This window comes from Aulonocara stuartgranti, assembly GCF_965226115.1.
Source record: "Aulonocara stuartgranti genome assembly, chromosome: 9".
Taxonomy (NCBI): Eukaryota; Metazoa; Chordata; class Actinopteri; order Cichliformes; family Cichlidae; genus Aulonocara; species Aulonocara stuartgranti.
In genome coordinates, this window is record NC_138960.1 from 24,192,355 (window position 1) to 24,213,246 (window position 20,892).

General features: G+C 39.9%; 1 long non-coding RNA gene across 1 annotated transcript in view; it reads left to right on the plus strand.

Annotated features, from left to right (window-relative positions):
* Positions 1 to 18,542, plus strand: part of LOC309714787 — a 49,998-nt gene extending 31,456 nt beyond the window's left edge. The window contains exons 2-3 of the long non-coding RNA XR_014279023.1: positions 17,008 to 17,155; positions 18,288 to 18,542. This is a non-coding gene — a long non-coding RNA (uncharacterized lncRNA). The remainder of the gene's footprint in view (positions 1 to 17,007; positions 17,156 to 18,287) is intronic.
* The last annotated feature ends 2,350 nt before the right edge of the window (positions 18,543 to 20,892 follow it).

A 20,892-nucleotide genomic window follows, 5' to 3' on the forward strand; every position in this document is an offset into this window, starting at 1 on the left:
TTCACACACACTCGCGTATACATATACACACACAAAAACACACATATCATCGACTGTCATCGTGTCCTCCTTTGCATAACCAACTCTGACGGTCCTAACACCTAGAGGGCAGAGATCCACAGAGAGTTTCAATTACTGTTAATGATATTTTGATGGTAGCCGGTTAACTTATGCAACCATCAGTATACAGCTGTACAAATATTTGATAGTGAAACATTCAAAATCTACAATATGTGGATATGTGGGTATAAAGCCTTAAAGGTTTAAAGGCACAATCCAATATTTTGGTAATGCCTGTGATCAGACAGAAAACAGTTCAAGGGAAATTTAAGTATGGAAGTCACTAAGTAAAGTAAGTAAAGTTTATTTATGTAGAGTTTTTCAAAGACGTAAAAAATCACAAAGCACTTTATGACAAATAAAACACAGCTTGTGAAGTAAAATCAAGGAAAGTAGCCCTTCAAACAACTTCAGTTAAGAAGTAGATCAGCGCTCAAGCTACTTTAATCTTTTAAGATACTAATTACTAGAACATCTACTTACGTGATAGAGTAGAGATTGTAAACCTAACAACTAATAAGCACCATTGTGTATTAAGGTTTCGTTATGTGCCTCTATATTAACTTACAATATGAATATAAATCATTTTTGACCATGATTTATATTCACCACCAAGATGTGGCTAAATCTTTGGTTCCCTTCTGCTTAAAAAATTATAGAGCACGTTTTTTTTCCTCATGTGACTTGAAACTGACACAATTAACTGGCATTTATCATTTTCTCTTCCATATTTAACTGAAATGGCATTGCTATTAAGATTTTAAAAACATAAAGGAAAATGCAATGTATAAAAACTATATTACAATAATCCTGATATTTAATTATAGGCGCCCTTGAGGAAATCTCTACAACCACCTTTGAATTTATAGTTTTGTTTTCCTTTGACAAGCTTAGTCGAAGGAAAACAAGTTTTAGTTCTTTCCATTAGTATTCAATTGGATTAAGATCAGAAAGAGCTGATGTTTTGTTTCTTCTCCACTGTTTATGCATGATTCAGATCCTTATGCTCCTGAAGTGGCTGTGACCTGTGACTGAGATGGAGCTCCCTGACAATGCCAGTGTAGTCAGGGTACTATGGTTTGCTCCAGAATGCCTTAATTAGCTTTTGATTTCATTGGACCTCAAACAGAGTCAAAGCAGCCTGTGCCAGATGCAGCAAGCAGCGCCATGATACCAAGCCACCTCCGTGCTTCACAGTGGGCATGGTGTTTCTTTGAAAGCTTCTTTTTTTTGTTTTGTTTTTTTGTTTTGTGAGCACAGAGCTTATGTGACTTCTCCAAAAGCTCTAATTAACTTCATCCAAAATATCATCCCATAAGCATTGGTTCTTATCAGCATTCATGTTAGCAAATCCCAGTTCTTCCTCTTTTATTTCCTTTTTCAAAAGTTGGGTCTTCCAAGGAGCTGACTTTCATTCGGAAAGCAACAAATGGTGCAACTGGATACTGTCAATTTGTCAGCTTGTATCTATTTTGAAGTTTTCTTGGTTCTTTTCCCACCATTCAGACGTTCCTATCTAATAATATTACCAGCTGTGGTCACAGGAACACCAAGCTCCTTCGAGATGGTCTTGTAGTCTTAACCTTGAACATAATTTGTAATTATTTTCTTACTTATCTCCTCAGACAATAGTATTCTTTCACTCTCCCACATTCAGTGTGGTGCACACAGTGATGCCAAAGCACCATGGGTACTTTTATTCATTTAAATAAGATAATGACTAATATATTTGATAGAAGCCTCCTGCGGTACTAATTGAAGACAATAGTCTGCTTGAAATGTCACTACAATCCATATTTATTGCCCCTTCTGAGGGGTATCAATGATTTAATCCAAGGTATTTTACAATATTTTAGTAAAAGAAGCATGTCTTTGGCTCTTTTCACAACTTATTTTTTATTGCTATATTTCAATCCAATAGACATGCAGGTATTCACACACTAGACTGCTGCACAAAGAGGTATGAAAAATGAATAGAACGTTTACAGTGAGACAATGTGACCGTTCCAGCTTAATGCCACATATTAGTGTAGCAGCTTTCCCAAGCAGATCAGAATGCATAAGCCCTGGGCACTGACAGGGATTTCACAGCCCAAACTGATTTTCAGGCTGGCGGGATTCACACACAGAGACACACACATGCGCACACACACACACCCTCGAGTCCATATCAAAAAACACAGACAAATATATATCATGACATGGTGCTGGGGTGAAAATTTGTTTATGTTTTTCTATTTTTTGAAGTTATGCCAGTATGTCACATAATCGGTCACACACAACTGTGCAGTTATTTCTTTACCTCTTATCATATTTTTATGTAGACAGTTCTGCGATTTGCAGTGTGTCAGCAACTAAGAATCATTTCTCAATAACTTTATACTTTCACTCTTTAATGAGTCATTACTGCAGATGCATGCATCAATAAATTAACAGACATATTTACAGAAGACTTTGATGGCATGTTTTTTTTTCTAATTGCAATAACCTAAACCCCTGGGCAAGCAAATCCCATATTGTATTTTTTTTCTTTTTTTTTAATGAATCGGTAGCTCCCCAGATAGGCAATAAAGACACAGCAGTGCTCTACATTATTGATTCAGTTTCATAACAACATGGAATGTCTTTATTCACTGCAGTTGGTTGAGAAGAAATCACACGTGCGTTGTTTTTTTTTTAAATCATTGCACCAATTAGTGAAGTTGAGGCCTTTTGCTTTAATAACTCTTGTAAGATTTGATTTATAATAAAAACTGTGTTATGCTCACCATGGTGTTGCTGTATTACAAATTTAAAGTCATTTACTATATAACCAAACATTCAGGAAATATATTAGGTATGTCAGTTATGTACACAGGCATACTTGCACAGAATTGCAAGTGTATAAAGCCAGGGAAACACACAAAGAAAGAAAGACATAACTACAACAAACTTCTATGTTTAATCATTAATGGTTTGACAATAACCATGATCACCACAGGAGGGGCATTGGTTTTCTGTCTGGATTCCGTCTGCATAAACAAAGTCTTCACAGCAGTCTGTCCAACACATTGTCAAAAGTAGTTTTCATGAAATCTAGTGAACAAAATCGTCTTTGGTTTGTTTGTTTTTTTGTTTTTTTTATATATATATACTGGATCAAAACTAACTAAAGAAAAAAGACAAATATTTTTTTTATAAGTTTCCATATAAGTAACACTTCTCCTTTTTAGTGTCTCTCTTGGCCATTATCTGGTGCAGCACTATGTGCTGTGGTGCGGTGTTTCCTCAGGGAGCTGGTAGCCTTTTCATTAATGTCCCTCAGAGTTAAAGCCCAATGTCCTCTGGGAGTGCATGTCATTGGCTGACAAGGTTGAGGGATTTGAGTGAATTTTCCTTCAATAATGGAAATATCCCAAGCCCTTGAGACAGACAGACAGGAGACTGGCAGGAAATATCTCAATCTGCATTGACCCTTTGCTGGCACTCTCACATACTCTTAGTGAGAAGAACATGTGCACGTACGCCCAACGCGTGCATACCTCCACACACAGTAGATTACATCTGGATTGTGTTGCAGTGACCGTAGGCCCCTGAGTGTGCAGCCTCAGTGGCAGTGCGTGGGTGAAAGCCAGGGTCCACTGCACCATGGTGGGGGCTCTCCATCACTCTGCCTCCTGGCTTGACAGGCCCTGGCTCTGGGGCCCATCAAGGTCTTGCTGAGTGCACTCAAACTGTGCACTGCTGAGGAAGGGATTCTGTATCCTTATAATGGATTACTCACCCACATCACCTGTCTGAGTGGATTCTGTTGACCGACAGACACATGCTGCATACAGACATGTAATCGTGCACTATAACCTCTAAGGAAAGTTGGAAGATTGATATTGTAGAAAAGAAAATCCTTTATCAAATCAACCATAAAGTGCAATATGAGCAGCATCATTGGCTTTTTTTTGTGTAATAATGAAAAACAGACATTTCGCTCTTTGTCACGAAGAAACACTACACAATAGATTTGCTTTTCTTCATATGGGATAGCTTGTAAAGTGAAGTTCTTTCCTATCTAAAAAGGTCACATGCCTTCACTATTTCCTCTTAATTCGGACAGAGAAAGGCTGCTGGTGTCGTGCTGCTGGACACCTGCAGACCCCAGTCAAGGCTGTGCTCCTAATCAGCCTAATACATATGTGTCACATCCAACGACCCATTGGCTCTGTTCATAATAAAGGTCACTCTGTGAGAGATACTCTGTCCCCCAAGGTCCTTCTTAATGGGGAGCCACCGTTGCTTTTATTACCAAGTGCACGCTACTGACTTGAATATTATGGCAAGAATGTAAACTCACTGTAAACAAATCTTAGCTGTTATTATAGGACAATCTAAAATCGTGTAATAGTCTGTATCGTTCTAAATATAGACTAAGACCATCAACTGATTGATCCTACTCCATCACACGTGTTTAGAAAGCCTGATTTTAATATATTTGTATGTACTTTCGTCTTAAGAAAATACCATCACATTAGTGAACTGAAAATTTGATTGGGTGAAACACTTCATTGTAAAAAAGATCTTCTGAAAACTACCCTGCAGATCCTGAAGTTGGTTCAGAAAGGTCCCACGGATAAGTAGCACTCACCTGACTCTTTCCACTCTCGCTGTCCAGAAACAACATTGCAGTGATTTTCACTTTTTTGTGAAGAGGAATCAAGAGTTTTTGTGCAGCGTTGCTCAGTTGTGTTTTACTGTGCCCCTGTGACGCAGAAGAATACGTTTAATATTACACAATACAGATAACCAGCAGAATCAACTAACTGATGCTTTTCTTAAATCAACCGAATCATTTCTTAAATACTCTATAAAGGTTTAGAAACATTATTTTCCAACAACACATCCTGAATTCAGACATATCTAGACATATCTCCTTATCTCTTTCCCCAAAGTAATACTTAAAAAAACAAATATCCTACTTTATGTCAGTATGAAATTTAAGACATGTTTAGAAGGTTTACACCAATTCAGCACAACAATTTGCAACACCTCCTACTTCCTCTGAGAAAAATAAATTCTGTTGTTTGCAGTGTGGATTATAAATTCATAATATAACACATGCATAGAGGTTAAACAGTCAGCAATACCCAGCGTTGATTATAATGGGTGGGGGGGGGGACATATGATAGTGTTCTTTGCAGGTTTTCATTTTTGTTTCTGTTTTGCCTTGATACATCAGTCACAGGAAAAGCCTGTTAGCACAAGGTTAAGAACAATGTATCCCCTTTCCCTCCAGACAGATACTGTACATCATTTTTAGTAAAAGCTGAAAAGCTATTGCTGGTAAGTAATGGTTATAGAGGTCAGGTATCGATCTGCTGCTGAAGGGGACCTTAGGGGCATGTTACCAAGGGCTATTGTTGCTTGTCAATGATCCCTTTATGGCCTTGAACTCGACAGGTCTGCTACCATAAATCAAGGTTAAACTAGCCCTCTAATAGCAAATCAATGATGGTCAATAGATATTATCATGTGATTATAATTCAGTCAAGTAAACTATTAGTCAAAGCTATAATAGCCTTTATAGTCTGTCTCCAGTGCTCCCAGTACAGAGGAGAAAGCTGCAGATTCTCTGTAAAGGTTCTACGTTGATGCAGACTGTTTTCTGAGTTCACTGTTCTGCCTTGAAGTCACGCTATTCCAAAATGGCAAGGTCCTCCATTAGTTTAACAGAGGATGTTGCTGAGATTTGAGAAAACAATGTAGAAGTTATATTGAGATAACCTTTACACAAGAGCAGATATTTCACCTGCATTAAGATTACCCCGAGTGTAACCTACTTGTTATTTAGCTCTAAGCCTCCTCTATCAATGTGCTTCTAGCTACTTGAAAGCAGCATCAGTCAAAAGTGTCTACTATGCAACTAAATGGAGCGCAGGGACATATCTATCTAACTATAACCTTTGCAGCACTGATATTTATGATAAAGACCATTAGGTATTTGTGAGATGCTTGCGCAGGGGCTTTAAGGCTAACAACGATCGTGAAACAAGGCACTATCCGGGGGTACATCGGGTGCCGTGTCATCTGTCTAGCCTTTCAGGGAAATGCCACTGCTTAGAAATTTTTTGAGAGGCAATGATACAAACGTTGCGTCTAAAGCTTCTGCCGTAAAACCACGAAAGACAGTAGGAAAAATGCATTGTTATCTTTGATTCCCCCCACCTCCCCTACCCTATTTTTCCCTTTTATTTATTGTCTCGTTCCCGTTTGCCCCGTAGACTCTACTTGTCACAGGCAGTATCACAGCCACAGGCTGGACAACTCTGTATTCACCTTACTGTGTTAAAGAAGAGTATATACTCTGAGTAGCTGACTACAGAAGCAAGAGGCAAGGGAGAGGGTGGCATGCTCCAGTTTGAGCACTTGAATTAGAAAATATACTGCAGTGACAGCAGTGTGAGGATACTGATCTGACTTTTAATTCAGTCTTTAAAACTTTGAATCTAATGTGTTCTTTGCTAAGGTGCATTTCACAATAGATTCTAATAGATGCAAATCAGATGATAGCATTTATACTAATTAAAACATGTACAAACACATAATTGCTCTTATTCATGCAGATTTCATTCAGTAGGCAAAATGCACCTCATCAAGCATACCTCTGTTTAGTGTCTTAGGTTGTGCATCTCAATGCTAATATGCAAAAATGTAAACTACAAACCAAATAGTGCTCTATCAATTGCATCAACACAGCAGCGGGAAGCCCCGTTTCTTCTTTTGCATATTCATAGGACAACTGCATTCACGTCAACGTGATTGTACTTTGATTCCACATGATAAAAGCCTATCTCATTTCATTCTTGCACCTTCATAGTCCAAAACTAGACACTCTGATTTGGTAAAATGTAATTCTAATTTATCATTTTTCTGCCCAAGGCAAAACTCTCTCATGCCCGAGGCTGTTTGAAAAGCAGTCGGACACAAAGACAGACCCTGGGAACTTTGCCCATGCAGTCAATCAGTCCGACACCCCAGAGTGCCCAGACCCGAACAGCTTGTTTTTTGTCCACGGATATCAAACAACTTCTCCTCTCCCGTTAGATAATAAAAACATGTAAATAGGACTGAGGTGTTTCTGTCTTTTTTGCTCAAGATGGTTGGTGGATGCACTGTGTTTCTGTGGTCAGGGGCTGGGCAGCAGAGCAGACATCAAAGGCCAGTGGAGGTTTGTGACGTTGAATGCAGCTGGTGTCTGATTCTCTTTGCTGGACAGAGCTACAGGCAGGGCCTCAGCTGCACCACAATAAAGACACACAGGGGAAGGCAGTGCCTTCAAAGACTAGACAAATACACACGCTCGGTTATATGCAGTCAAATACACACACTTATGAACGCACACCACACGAACACAAAACAATGTCCCTTGAAAATTATTTTCACAAACCAAAACATCACGCAGTTTCTGCAGACAGATCATGAAATCACGCTGGTTTTATGCTCTTTCTTCATCTTTCTTTTGCCTAATTTCTGTGTGTTTCCTGGATTTTTTTAAGTAACACTGAACTAACTAATTGCTAATGGTTTCTGTGTAAATATTTTATTTACAGTAGCAGGTTTCAAAGAGGCGACTCAAAATGTGGGCCGTCAAAAGAACGCAAGGGTGCCAGGGAGATTTGAGATGGCCACAAGCCACATGCGAAACAGCTAATTTAATTGTTGGGACATTATTCTGTAACAGAGGTTTTATTCACAAATCATTACATTTACTGAATTTGTTTCTGTCTCATAACTACAAAAAGAAATAAATTAATCAATAAACATACGATGGAAAACCATACCGTAAAACATACATAAATATTATTGTGACTCTGGACTAATGTGGATCTGTTTAGGATGAAAATGAACAAGAGTGGTAGGTTATGAACGACTACATTTGTGGCTATTAAATAGTATAATGGGATCGTTTTTCATCCAGAGGGAGAAGAGAGAAAAAAAACAATCTGAAGGACAAAGAGGGAAATCCTGATGGCATGCTGTGGACAGCTTTACATCTTATGTGGTCCTGACTTCACAGTGGGAATCTGTGTCAGTGTTGTTGACAGTTTTTCCCTTGTGTCCACTCAAGAAACTATCTCAATGGTTCTGGATGTGATAAAACAACGGCACTGTCCACTTTCAGTTATCTGACTGAAGGTGAATTTTCAGCAAAAACAAATGATATTTTTTACATTGCAGGAATAAAGTTGTTTATTTGGTTGTAAAATATCCCAATATTTCCTTTTAAATATCAGTATGTCTGTTCATACTCATTTTTAAAAAGATGACATCAGAAGATAGTGGTCTCAGTTCCAGATTCTGCCTGTAGAGGGCATGCCTGAACAGCAATCTGGTCAAGCTCAGTGGGGAGTCCACAGACATACAATATCCCCAATAGGAGAAAAGCACAGTCCGACTTTTATCTGTGTGTAAAGGGAAGATATGGTTTTGTTACCCAGATGAGAGCGAAAGTATTATTCCAGCACTGATTAACTTAGATTTAACAGCACAATCATTTTGCATTGACTTTGGAAACTGCATTTGATTTAAAACAATGAAATACTGCCTCAGATCTCTGTAGGCACCTTTTGTAGAATAACCCAGCATACCTGCATTTTATTAAGATTATTTAAACTTAACACTGAACATCTCACTTTGTTGAAATACCACCCTCACTCAGAGGCAATTTAAACAAACGACTCATTAAAATAACATCTTCTTTTCTCTCTAAACGGGTTAGAGGTCCTGAATAAAACATGACTTATCTATTGCGATCACGTTACTCAAGCCATTATTCATTTAACCATTTATTTATTACTCCATTCATCTACATAAATATTTAACTATGTCTTGGCATCTTTATGGACTGCTTGCTCTGCTGCTCAATTACAAGGAGCAGTGTCCTACCATGGCCATATGCCTTCTATCTGGCGACACTATATCTCCACAATTTATGGATGGCAAGTCAGAGTAATATCATTCTGTTGGGTTTTATGTATATGTATTCAAGTATTAATCTGGGCCTAATGACTGGTAACAATATGTTCTAGCCTGTGTGCCCAATAGGATTACAACTGTATATATATAATATAACTTGGCATACAATGAAGTGATTTTTTTTTTTATTGTGTAGTTTAAACGGGTGCCGATATGCGGTCCTCGTGAGAAGTGTGGAGACTGTGAGGGAATATGGCCACCGAGTAGTTTAAGTTGAATAGATGTATGGTTTATTACTCACCCCCCATATATTCACACCATATATTATAAGCTCTTACAAGTTTCCACTTCCCCTCCTACAACAAAAGCTCCTGCTTGTTTGGTGAGGGGAGCATGGAAGCATGTGGTACCAAGAGGAAGCGAGGAACCGTAAACACCCACCATGGGTCCTCCTTCAAAGTGATGAACAGCAACAAAAGCAGCACTTGTTTTCTGCTGAGAGACAAAAAGAGCATTTGACCACCTGGGTGCGCATCATTTTCTCATGTCATATCTCAAGCATGACTATCAAGAGATGTTCGCTTCAACTTTTATACGTGGCAACGTCAACCCAAGTCTCCAAGTCGTATGAAGCATCTTGTATTCTCTTGTGTTGACGATGCGCCGCCTGTTTTTATGGCGAGATAACTCACTGGCATCCTGGGTAACACACCTTTACATGTTACTTTAATTGTTAGGTCACTACTAAGCACAGTCACTATTTTATCGATTGAGATGCATATTTGAAAACTGAAAGGAGAAGATGGAAGGACTTTTTGAGATGTTGTTCGCACAACTGCTTGTAATCAGCAGTGGATCGACTACTTTACCACATAGCACACTTTTCAAATGTGATATAAATTATCACACCTAAATATAAAGTCATAACTCCAAAAGAAAAATGTCACTTGTGACACTTCATGCCCCAGCCTCATGGTTCCAAAAGAGGGGGGGGAAGGAGCAAATCACCTCTAGATGCCTTTTAGAGTTTGTGTTGCTGATTTAAATTGGGGGCTCTACAAATCAACGGCAAATCAAACATCCAGCCCACATAAACCCACCCCCATATCCCCAAAAAGGTCTCTTTGTCACTTACAATCAGAGGCACTTGCTGTTGTCTTTCTCTTTCTTTCTCCCTTTCCTTTTTTAATGCACCTTCTAAAATCACAGAATAGTGCATACTACTGGATCCTCAATAGAAATTCATGCATCCCGAACAGTTTAATAACTACTTTTTCTTTTACTTTTTAAAATTTTGACTTTGTGTCTGCATATACATTTACCAGACGTATTTGCCTCCTTTGTGAGCACAGAGATATTTGGTAATATTTAGCTTTCCCAAGCTAAAAAGGCATTTTTTTAGAGACAATTCAGCAATCACATGCTATAAGATACATTTGCATATCTTCTCTCATAGTTTCTTATAGAATATGCAGACCGGAATTCATGTGGCTAAATAGTATGCATGTTTTCTCTGTCTTTTTGTCAGTTACCAGACATTTCTGTCAATAGAACAGATTTTCTCCTGACTATTGGATGGAAATCCATGAGAGAAAAATCCACAGTCTCATTGCAGCTACAGTGCGTGGCAGTGCAATATGCAACAGACATACTTATCTTTTTTCTATTTGTAAACACATCCCATGTCTGTCTGGTGAAGTTAGTGACCAGTGGCATCCCGCTGGCTCAGCTTGGCCTGCAAAGTCGGTCTGGCGCATGGGTGACATATCTGGCATTCCACTCTTGGCTCTTTTTTACACCACAGAGTGCGTGTGACTGGCAGGACATGTTTCCCATGTCTGCAGGCCCTGAAACAGCCATCATTCTGAGAGGATGTTTTCAATCTCCAGCCCCATACCCCTTGCCGTTCAGAGAGAAGGTCAAGTTTGGCCCATCACTCACTGACCAAAGGGCGGGGCCTATCAGTTGGTGGCCATCAACGCCTGTTAAGATGTTGACTCATCCCTATTGTCAGTGTTTTACTTTTTTTTTTGTATTATAGCTAAAAGTAAAAATAAAGTACAGATGTGTGAGAATAGAAATTGGATCCTTAATTAACCAAAAAGAAAGCTTGCACCTTCTTAGCTTTAGGAACATCTGGGAAAAAGAAAAATAACCAAGAAGTTTAACTTCCTCAATAAAGTTTAAACTTCGTGTTTATAATAAAACCCCTTAATGATGAACTTCAACGTAAAAGATGACTGGAGTATTGCACTTTGATGCAGTGCTGTATAAATATACTCACATTTGACCTCATGAAGAATGCTTCACACATATGCATCATATGTTCATGCGCTGACACATTCAGCCGCATGTCACATGAGTTCAAAGAAGAAAACCCATGAGGTTGTCATTTGTGTGTTTACCCATGTTTGGGTCAGTATTTTCAGCTGCATATACACCTGCCCCTTTTCACCATGGATACACACACACACACACACATCATTTACACCCAAAGCTGTACCTATACTGGCGCACACTTTCCCTGGTGTTGTTTTAGTAGGGGGTTAGCAGAAATGGTCTGGAACAGGCATGTTTTTTAGTGCGGGTCAAACTTTGGCCAGGCCTAATGGCACCAGCCATACGATCCCTCCCGAGGTGCCTCTGGTTTGGGACCCGTTTGAACCTCCACCTGCTGAGAGAACTTCACTTCAGATACATTGTTCAGGACTATTTGAACACTGTGGAGGGGAGTCAGGACATTATGTTAAAGTCAACACCACAGGATCAGTCCACTCTTTGTACTGGGCTTTGAGGGTGACCTCCATTCTTGGACCATGTAGACTACAAGTGTAAGTGCGATAGCTCATGTGGTTACACATGAACCGAGGAAAATGGGTTTTCAGTCTTTTAAAGTCGCTGTTATAGACCAGTACATTTTATGATGTGAGGCAAAAGAAATTTTGTTCAGACATAAGATCTATGATCCCCTTCTTACAGACAGCACATAAATAAATACATAAAAAAAATACACAATATTTTCTGTCTTTTTTTAAAGCCTTTTTTATGAGTTACAAGATGTTTGGACTAAACCTTCACATTCATTCTGGTCCATTTTGAAACCTCCCCCTATGAAATGAAAGTTCTGAGGGTGGAAGCTCTCCTGTTTATAGATTCATAGCCATGTCTTTAATACCTCCATCTGTAAAAGAGATGGTATAATGAGTATACTTTCAGCATGGTTTGCTAGTTTTCTCAATTTTATTCTACTAAAGAAAATTCCAATAGAATATGGAGCGTGCAATATATGTACAGTATGTGCTTATACGTGTTTTTACTGTGTATTTTGTCTAGTTGTTGTTTTAGGAGCTTCTGTTAAATCCGTCACAGCTGAAAATTCAGGATCACAATAATTTGGCTATTAGCTAAATTTATCTAGGTAAACTAATATGTTATCTTAGGTAATTCTGTATCTTAGTCTTGGCAAACCAGTGCAATACTGTTTTTCCATTAAACAGTTTCCCCCACCTCTACAAAAGTCATGCAGCACTGTGCATTGTCTACTGTATATATAAAAATGCTACTCCTGGCTGCATGTTCATGTTTCCTGTGTTGTTTTTCTGCCTGTGCGCTCTACTTGTCGGAAGAGGCAGGATGAGAAGTCATCCATCTCCAGCTAACAGCCACCAGTCTGGCCCCATGCTGGAGCCCCTGAGAGAGGAAGTGATCGCTCACAGCACAGGAGCACATTCCCCCTCAACACAGGGGGGACATGGCCATTTAACCCATCAAGGCCCAGTCTACTTTTCTTTTTCTTTTTGCGATTACACACAACTGTGTATGTGTGTATGTTTTGGACACCACACCTGCCAGTAAGTAGTTAAATAGCATTCCAGGCGTCAGACCACATATACAGTCGCACACTACATCCTTCACATCCCGCCCGTACCCCCTATCCCTCTTGAGCCGCCATATGTAATTCCTAGTGCACCTACCCCACCCCCACATCACTCTGTCCTACTGGCATGACTACAGCATACCTGGACACACAGAGTCTTGCGGTGTAACCAGCCTGAGGAATTGACACTCCAAGTGTTTCTCCACACTTTTTCTAATGGCATTGTGAGCCCCCCGCCACTGCTGGGATGGAAGGTGTTTAGCACCTCACTGTTTTTACTTTGACAGAGGAGGGACACTAGAACTCCCCTGGTTATAGAGGCCTAGACCAGTTCCACTATTATCATTTCCACTGTGGGCACGCTTCCTCCCATTGAATCACAGGTATTTAGGTGGGTGGCAGCATAGCTTGGCTAGCTGTGCTAGCGCTACAAGCTCTGGCTTGGTTCAAGGTTTCAGAAAGGTACAAATGCTCCTGACAAGGTAAGCTTAGGTGACACGAAGGTGAAAAGCTCAATCTGTATATGGGCAAATGTCTCAGACAGACAATTGTGTGATAGAGACATAATGGTTGACCATGCACCATTACAGAAATAGAAGTGTCCGTGAAGAATGAGACGAAAATGAAGGGAACACTGGAAATGAGAGAGCTGTTGCGTGGTGAATACATACGCACTGAAGCCATCGAGTGAGAAGGAGACGAGAACTGAACGGGTAGTTAGGTCAAGAAATGAAAGAAAATGGAGTCATAGAGGTTAGGCAGAATGACTTTTAAACAATAAAATTGACGACCCTTGTCTTTAGAGGCAAAGTGTGGACGTTGTGAGCCATGACCAAAAAGCTATTGTTGACTACTGTCAACCGAGTGCGTTGTCGTTGACCCCTGTGGCTAGAAATGGAAAAAGAGGTTGAAAAGAGGAAGCAAATAAGAATTACAGAAGAACATGTGGTGGTATGACAATGGAAGGAAAAGAAATGAGTCTTTACACATTCTGAGTCAATTCTCTAAATGGCAGCACAGTAGTAAGTATCCTCAGGTAATATATTTATTCATAAAGGAAGTGCAACAACAGTTTTGTTTTTTTTCTCATAAGCTGTGCTATCGAAGAAAGAACAGCATTCTGGGAGAAGACAGGCTGCAAAGGTCATAATTATTTGCTGTCATGCTGCTCCTCACTTAACAGATGGAGACAACCTGAGTCAACATTTTCAATTAAAAAAGAGAATGCAAACAAACAGAGGGGAAGAAAAAACACACACTCACATATGCACGCAAAGACGTACACACAACCTGGGAACACGGAAATGACCTTGAGGAAATGATACCTCATTAAAAGTGATGCTCCAAGCCTGCAAACAGGCTAATTAGACAATTCCTGCTCACACTATAGCACCGGTACACATGGCAGGGGGTGCAAGAGATGTTATCGTGTTTGCGTGTTTGTTAAATGTTGTAAAAAACTTGTTTTAGATTCTAGTGCAAATATCTGAAGTCAATTAGGCCTGTTAAACACGGTGGCAAACTGTTATAGAGATGCATTGAATTAACATGCTACCACATGCACACGGACATATGGATGCACTATGTTTTGGATATGGTTGGATGATGACCTCTCTCATTGAAGGAGAAGCAACTGTAACTCCATATGCTGGAACAAGTAAATTAAGTTTGTGTTTGTTGTGTTTCCACGCCTTTTCAATCTCATAATGTTTATGGTTTGACATTTTCAGATGTAGGACTTTCAATGCAACAGACACAAGATGAGTTTAAATAGTTAAAGTCAGTCCAAATGAAAATAAAAAAGTTCTTTCACTATTTACATTTTAAAAATACCATCTGGTTGTCAAATCGTTTAAAAAATGACTGTGTTAGTGAAATGATGCTGAATGAATCTGATTATTTTGCTCATTAGTTATTCTAAGTCAGCATACCAGCTTTTATCTTGCTAGCTAATTAAGTTAACTTTAGTTGAGTTGGTTTAAAATAATGTTTCTGAGTTTAATTTTTCCTGCTAGCTTACTGTACTGCAGTGTGTATACAGTGGGTGTAATCTGTTTCATTCCAATGTAAGGCATTACTGTAATCACATTACATTTTTTGCGTTTTCTCCCTGCACTTGCATTGTAATCCGCTGATTTCAGCTGCGTCTAGGACAGAAACACCTGCTAACACACCATCAGCTCTTTGCAAGCATCTGCACAGACAGCACGGTAACACAAAGTTAGCAAAGGAGAGCGTTTCAGTGAGTGCATGCTGACTCCAGCCCAGCAGCCAGAGCCTGTTCTTCAAAAGGTATCGAAGGCAGTGATGAGCAGTCAGGCTTTGTATCACTGTAGCCTGCATATCTACCTGCATATGTGTCTACTTTAGAATCTGTGGCAATGACTTTGAAATCTGTCGTTAGAATAGATATTGGTGATAAAGGGTTTATAAACAATAAAATCATTCACAAATTAAATGGACCACTATTTGTATAGCTCCTTTCTACTCAGTAGAGCACTCAAAGAACTTTCTTACTACAAGTCTCCGTCTTCCAACCATGCACGATCCTACAGCACTTTTATCTATACCTAAAAACTTTCTTAAACTTACACACGCATACACACACACACATTAATTTTCTTATCTTAGTGAGGACATCTCATTGATATAATGGTTTCCCTAGCCGCTTACCGTAATCCTAAGCATCAAAAATGAATACCTAATTCTAACCATCAGCCTGAACCTAACCATAACCTTGACACTAAAACTACATTTTGAGTCTAAAACAAGCCTTCAAACTCGTGGGGGACGGGCATTTTGTCCCCATGACTGTGACTGTTGGTCCCTACAACTATAGTAGCATGCCAATTTTCTGTCCTCACATGATGTCTAAACATGTATACACATACACACACACAGTCCAATGGATGAATCAGGGGCAACTCTGAGTTCAGTACCTTGCCCAAGGACACTTTGCATGCAGACTGAAGGAGTCAGGGATCGATCCAGTGACCTTCCCACTGATATAGAGCTAAGCCGCAAGTGCACAAGCAGTTAGTTGGATATTTAGTTATGATACAGAACTTTTAAAAGGGGTTTGAATGTTAAGCTTGACAGTTTATACTGGCCTGATTTTAAACTAACAATATATATTGGTTTAGCTTTACTCAATTAAACTAATTTAAAGATAGTATCTAACTGTGCATGATCCATGGCTCATGGGTATGAGCCATGGATCATGGGTATGAGCCATTGATCATACCCATCTCAGTGCACTGGGTACACTGAACCCTTTAACAGTCAAGAAATACTGCAAGGAAGTAATAGCACTGTCAGTAATAGCAACTTTTTCTGAGTGACAGCAGCATCCTGGTAAACATAATATCAAGCTGACAGCCCCAGAGAACTTAGCCAAAATGTGACAGCCATCACAGACCCGCATCCACACATGAAAAGGGCTTTGTGTCGAGAAGCCCCACTACTGAGACAGAAGAGGACATGTTGTTCTCGGCTAGAAACAGACATTCAGAGACTGGAAAAGAGAGAGAGGGAAGGGGGTATATGTTTGTGTGCGTGTGTGCGTGCATGTGTGTGTGTGTCTATGTCTTTACCACGATAGGACAAGGAGTGCTGATTTAGACATAGCCAACCCAAACACAGATGCCCCAGTCCTTCCTTCCTGTGGGTAACAGAAGGAGACACAATGTGTTCAAGAGGCCAGGGCTGACAAAGGGATTAATCCGATGACAACAAATGCTGAAATTTCTGGCATAAATCGCAGCAGAAAAACACATATCATATGGTCACAACAGAACTGACACAGACAAACATGCATCGAGCGCCAGAGACTTCCAAAAAAATGAAAAGAATGAAAAACCGCAAAATAATAGCTCACATCTCTAGATGGATATGAGTGTCACATATTTTAGCACCAACATAACCTTCAGAAGAACTATTTCTGCACTGTGAGCGAATCTGTAGTAGTGATTTTTTTTTTTTCTTTTTGAAATATAGTATCTCCCGCTGGTAATCTGTCAGTCTTGCTATTATCTCTTACTTTCTTGCCAGTGTTGGTTCTCACGGCTTTCTGTCTTTTCCTGTGACTGTCTTTTCTCTCACACCCAGTCTGAATGTTGTTTCAGGGGCTTATATGAACCTGTGAACATCTGCCCGCGATACAGTGGGAGGAGCGGACCGTAGAGGCTGAGATGAGGTTGAGTTCATGTGAACCACCCATGGCGCCGGACTGTTACGGCCATCAGTAAATCTACCATCTCACTGCTATCAAAGGTTCACTCTCTGCCTCTGTCTGTTGATGTGTGTGCGAGTGTGTCCGTGTTTTTTCTCTATGTGTTTCTCGTCTGTCTGTCTGTCTGTATGTGTGTGTTCTTCTCAAATAACATAATCCCATAAGAGGGGAAAGAGACATTTTTGAGGATAAGGGCAGAAAAGAGAGGAAAAAATGATGGCGGTGAAAAGAGAAAAGGCAATGAAAGGAGAGAGGGGGGGGGGGGAGGCAGAGCAGAGCAGGAGAAAAGCATTAGTAGTTCCAGCCAGCTGCCAAATGATGCCCTTGATTGCCTCTCTTCTTGTGCAGAAACAGAAGGTGTGAGGGGTGATTAGGCCTGGGCCCGATCCCTGATGAACAGATGTTAATAACAAAGCCCATGTTCATTGTGGTTAATAGCCAAGTGCGCCAGGGCTGGCTGCTGAGGCTAGGGGAAAATCTGCCTCCATAGCTCTTCCTCTCCTCTCCCTTCCTGGGAGAGAGATAGGCTCCCTCTACTAATGTTTTGGCTGTACACTAACGTAATGAGCATGGTATTTGCAAGAAAAGGTAATGATAATCAGTCAAGGGGGCAGAAAAAAAAAACAGCAAATGATCGTGCGTCGCATTCAGGAGATAGAGGAGCTCAGGGTTTATGCTGTTAACTTTTAGTTGATGATAGCCTTTTGATGATATCAGAGATAAAGGCATGTTAATAAAGCAAGGCTGTATGGCTGAATTCATTGTTGCCTCATTTTTGATCCTATTAGGCTGTTGTCTTCAGGCTGGAATGACAACAGCTATAATGCAGCGAGAAATTGTCATGATTCAGTTTCATCAAAGCCCAAATCAGTCAAATCTAAAGAACACAGAGCATGTCAAGCTAAATCATCAAGCCAAGAAGGGTTAAAGCATACGTTATGCCATCCTTGTTTATGAAAGACAACAGCGAAGGCAGCTTCCAGTACAACACCACTTCCTTCCTTCTAAAGATTACATAGTTTACTTATAAAACATTCAAATGCATTGAATTATTGAAGTGAAGCAGATGTCGAAAATTGAATACTTTTGCTCTGGTTGTATTGGTGAGGAAAAACTTGCTATTCGTCCTAAGTATGCATCTGCACCAATTCTCTTTTCTCTGTGTGTACACAGCATGGAGGGAGACTCATCTCGCACTCAAATATCTCCGTGGGGAATGGAAAGATGGCAGAGATGCATGCCGAGGCCACTCCTTTTATCCGGGCCATAGAAAGAGAAACATAGGCTTGGCTGACAAGGAAAATGCAACATTTTCCACACCGTGACACCTCACATCTTCAAATTGATGCCTTGTCTAAAATAGACAGAAGGAGGTAATGAATGTGCTTCTGTGGCACAAAGACAAGCTATCAGGGCATTGTGGGGTTTCAGCTCTGAAGCATACCAACTGGTTTGCTTTTTCTTTCTTGTTTTTTTAAAGCACGGAGAGCCAGATGTTTATATTTTTCAAATTAAGAGAGGTTGGAGAAAATTTGTGTCCATCTACTGTTGCGATTGTTGCGGGGATAATAGTTTGCACAAGAGCAGGCATTTCTAAAACTGCTCTTTATGCTATTTTAGTCAATCAAACCACATTAAAATTAAATTCAATGACACTGCTTGAGTTTCTCAGTGTGTACATCAGAAACTTGGATAAAAGAATATAATGATTGTCATTTTCTAGTAGTTGCAGTCACACTGCCGTCTCTGCATAGCAGCTGAATCATTTGTGCTTTGTGTGAAATTCTTCACTGGTAGGACACCATGTAACTGTATGTGTGGCTTACAAACAGACTCATTGGAGGTCATGGGAGGGCTGAGCTGACAATCAAGCGACCGGCTGTCACTCATAGCCCCATCACAGCTCCATCACCAGCCGCGCAGCGTCGAATCTTGTGACGAACACATGACTACAATGGCACATTTCTGTTCTTTTTTTGACAGGTATGTATCAGCTTGATGGATTGACATCAACGAAAATCTTTCATGAAGACCCAAATATTCTTTGTAATGAGCCTCATTGTGAAACATGAAGGCAGGCAGATGCTCTCTTATGGGTTCAAGTGCCATCAAGGAAGCCATTGTCTTCTTAAAGCCGCACACTGTATGTGTTTATATCAGTGGTTTTCAGCCTTCTTTGTCTCATATGTCCCTACAGCTTTATAAATCTTAACTCAAGCAACCATTCTTTGGCATCACCCTTGTCCAATCATGTTCATTTAATTTTTTTCAAGGGTTGTTGGTTCTGTTTTGTTTCACGGTGCACCAAATATTTTCACCCACTGATAGGTCTGGTATGCAGGCAGGCCAGTTTATCAGCTAGTCTTTTCCTAATAAGCCACAATGTAATACCTAGTAAATTAGATAATTAAATGTTGTCGTCTCTAGCTAGTCCCAGAAATACTCGTTAATTAGCTAATTAAAAAAAAAAGTAGGACATTCTCATATCATATTGTAATCCTTCTTTAAATTTTTACATCATATAAATGTGTCACATCATCAGGTGAATGGTAAATGGCTTTACTATACCCTAAGGAGCCCAAAGCGCTTTACACATCCAGTCATCCACCCACACTGGTGATGGTAAGATACATTGTAGCCACAGCCACCCTGGGGCGCACTGACAGAGGCGAGGCTGCCGGACACTGGCGCCACCGGGCCCTCTGACCACCACCAGTAGGCAACGGGTGAAGTGTCTTGCCCAAGGACACAACGACTGAGACTGTCCAAGCCGGGGCTCGAACCGGCAAACTTCCGATTACAAGGCGAACTCCCAACTCTTGAGCCAAGATCGCCACAATGCATCAATGATAGAGCAACACCACGTGTTTATGCTCCTTAGCATACACAACAGCAGTGTTGGTCAAGTTACCTTAAAAAAGTAATTAGTAACTATTTACTGATTACGTCTACCAAAAAATAATCCCATTACTTTACTGATTACTTATTTTCAAAAGTAAGTAGTTAGTTAGTTAGTTAGTTACTTTTTAAAAACATTATACACAACCTGAATACGTAATAAAGCAATACACCTTTCAGCCCAATTCTATTTTTTATGCATCATATAAAATTGAATCAAATGAAAAAGTCTCTTTTTAAAAATTGTTTTATTAGTTTTAATTTTATACACGTTGCATTAAGGAAAACTTAAATGATATGCAATAGTCTTTGACTTAAAGAAATTCTTTAACATTTAAACTTATTTTCTGCATATTCCAGCATATGAAATAAAATAATGTTTTGTGTTTACACTCACTCTTTCAAGTAGATGCAAGTAGACACAGCAAAAAAATAAATATAATCAAAGCACTACGTCCTGTCGCTCTTAAATCTATTTTCACCTGTTTAGCAGGAGTGGGGTGGGTGGAGGTTTGCCTGGTGCCACAGCGGTCATGTCAGTGGGGGGATCCGGGGGATCTCTGTGAATTTCACATTCTCGTGGCGGCTTGCTAGGTGCTTGCTCAGATTTGAAGTTTAATTTTTCACATAATCAAACTCAAAGTAATGTCAGTACGTTCACGCTTTAAACCCTGCATGGTCATACTCTCTCCCGCACTCCATATTATCCATTGTTGATCTACACACGTCTGTTGCTGCCACGGACGTCGCAAGTGCTTACATCATTGTCATGAGACATTCTCACAAACAAAATCATGATGGTTTAGTAACGCAGTATCGCAGTGTACTTACAGAAAAGTAAGAGTAATGTAATTTCTTTTTTGCAATAGTAATCCCTTAC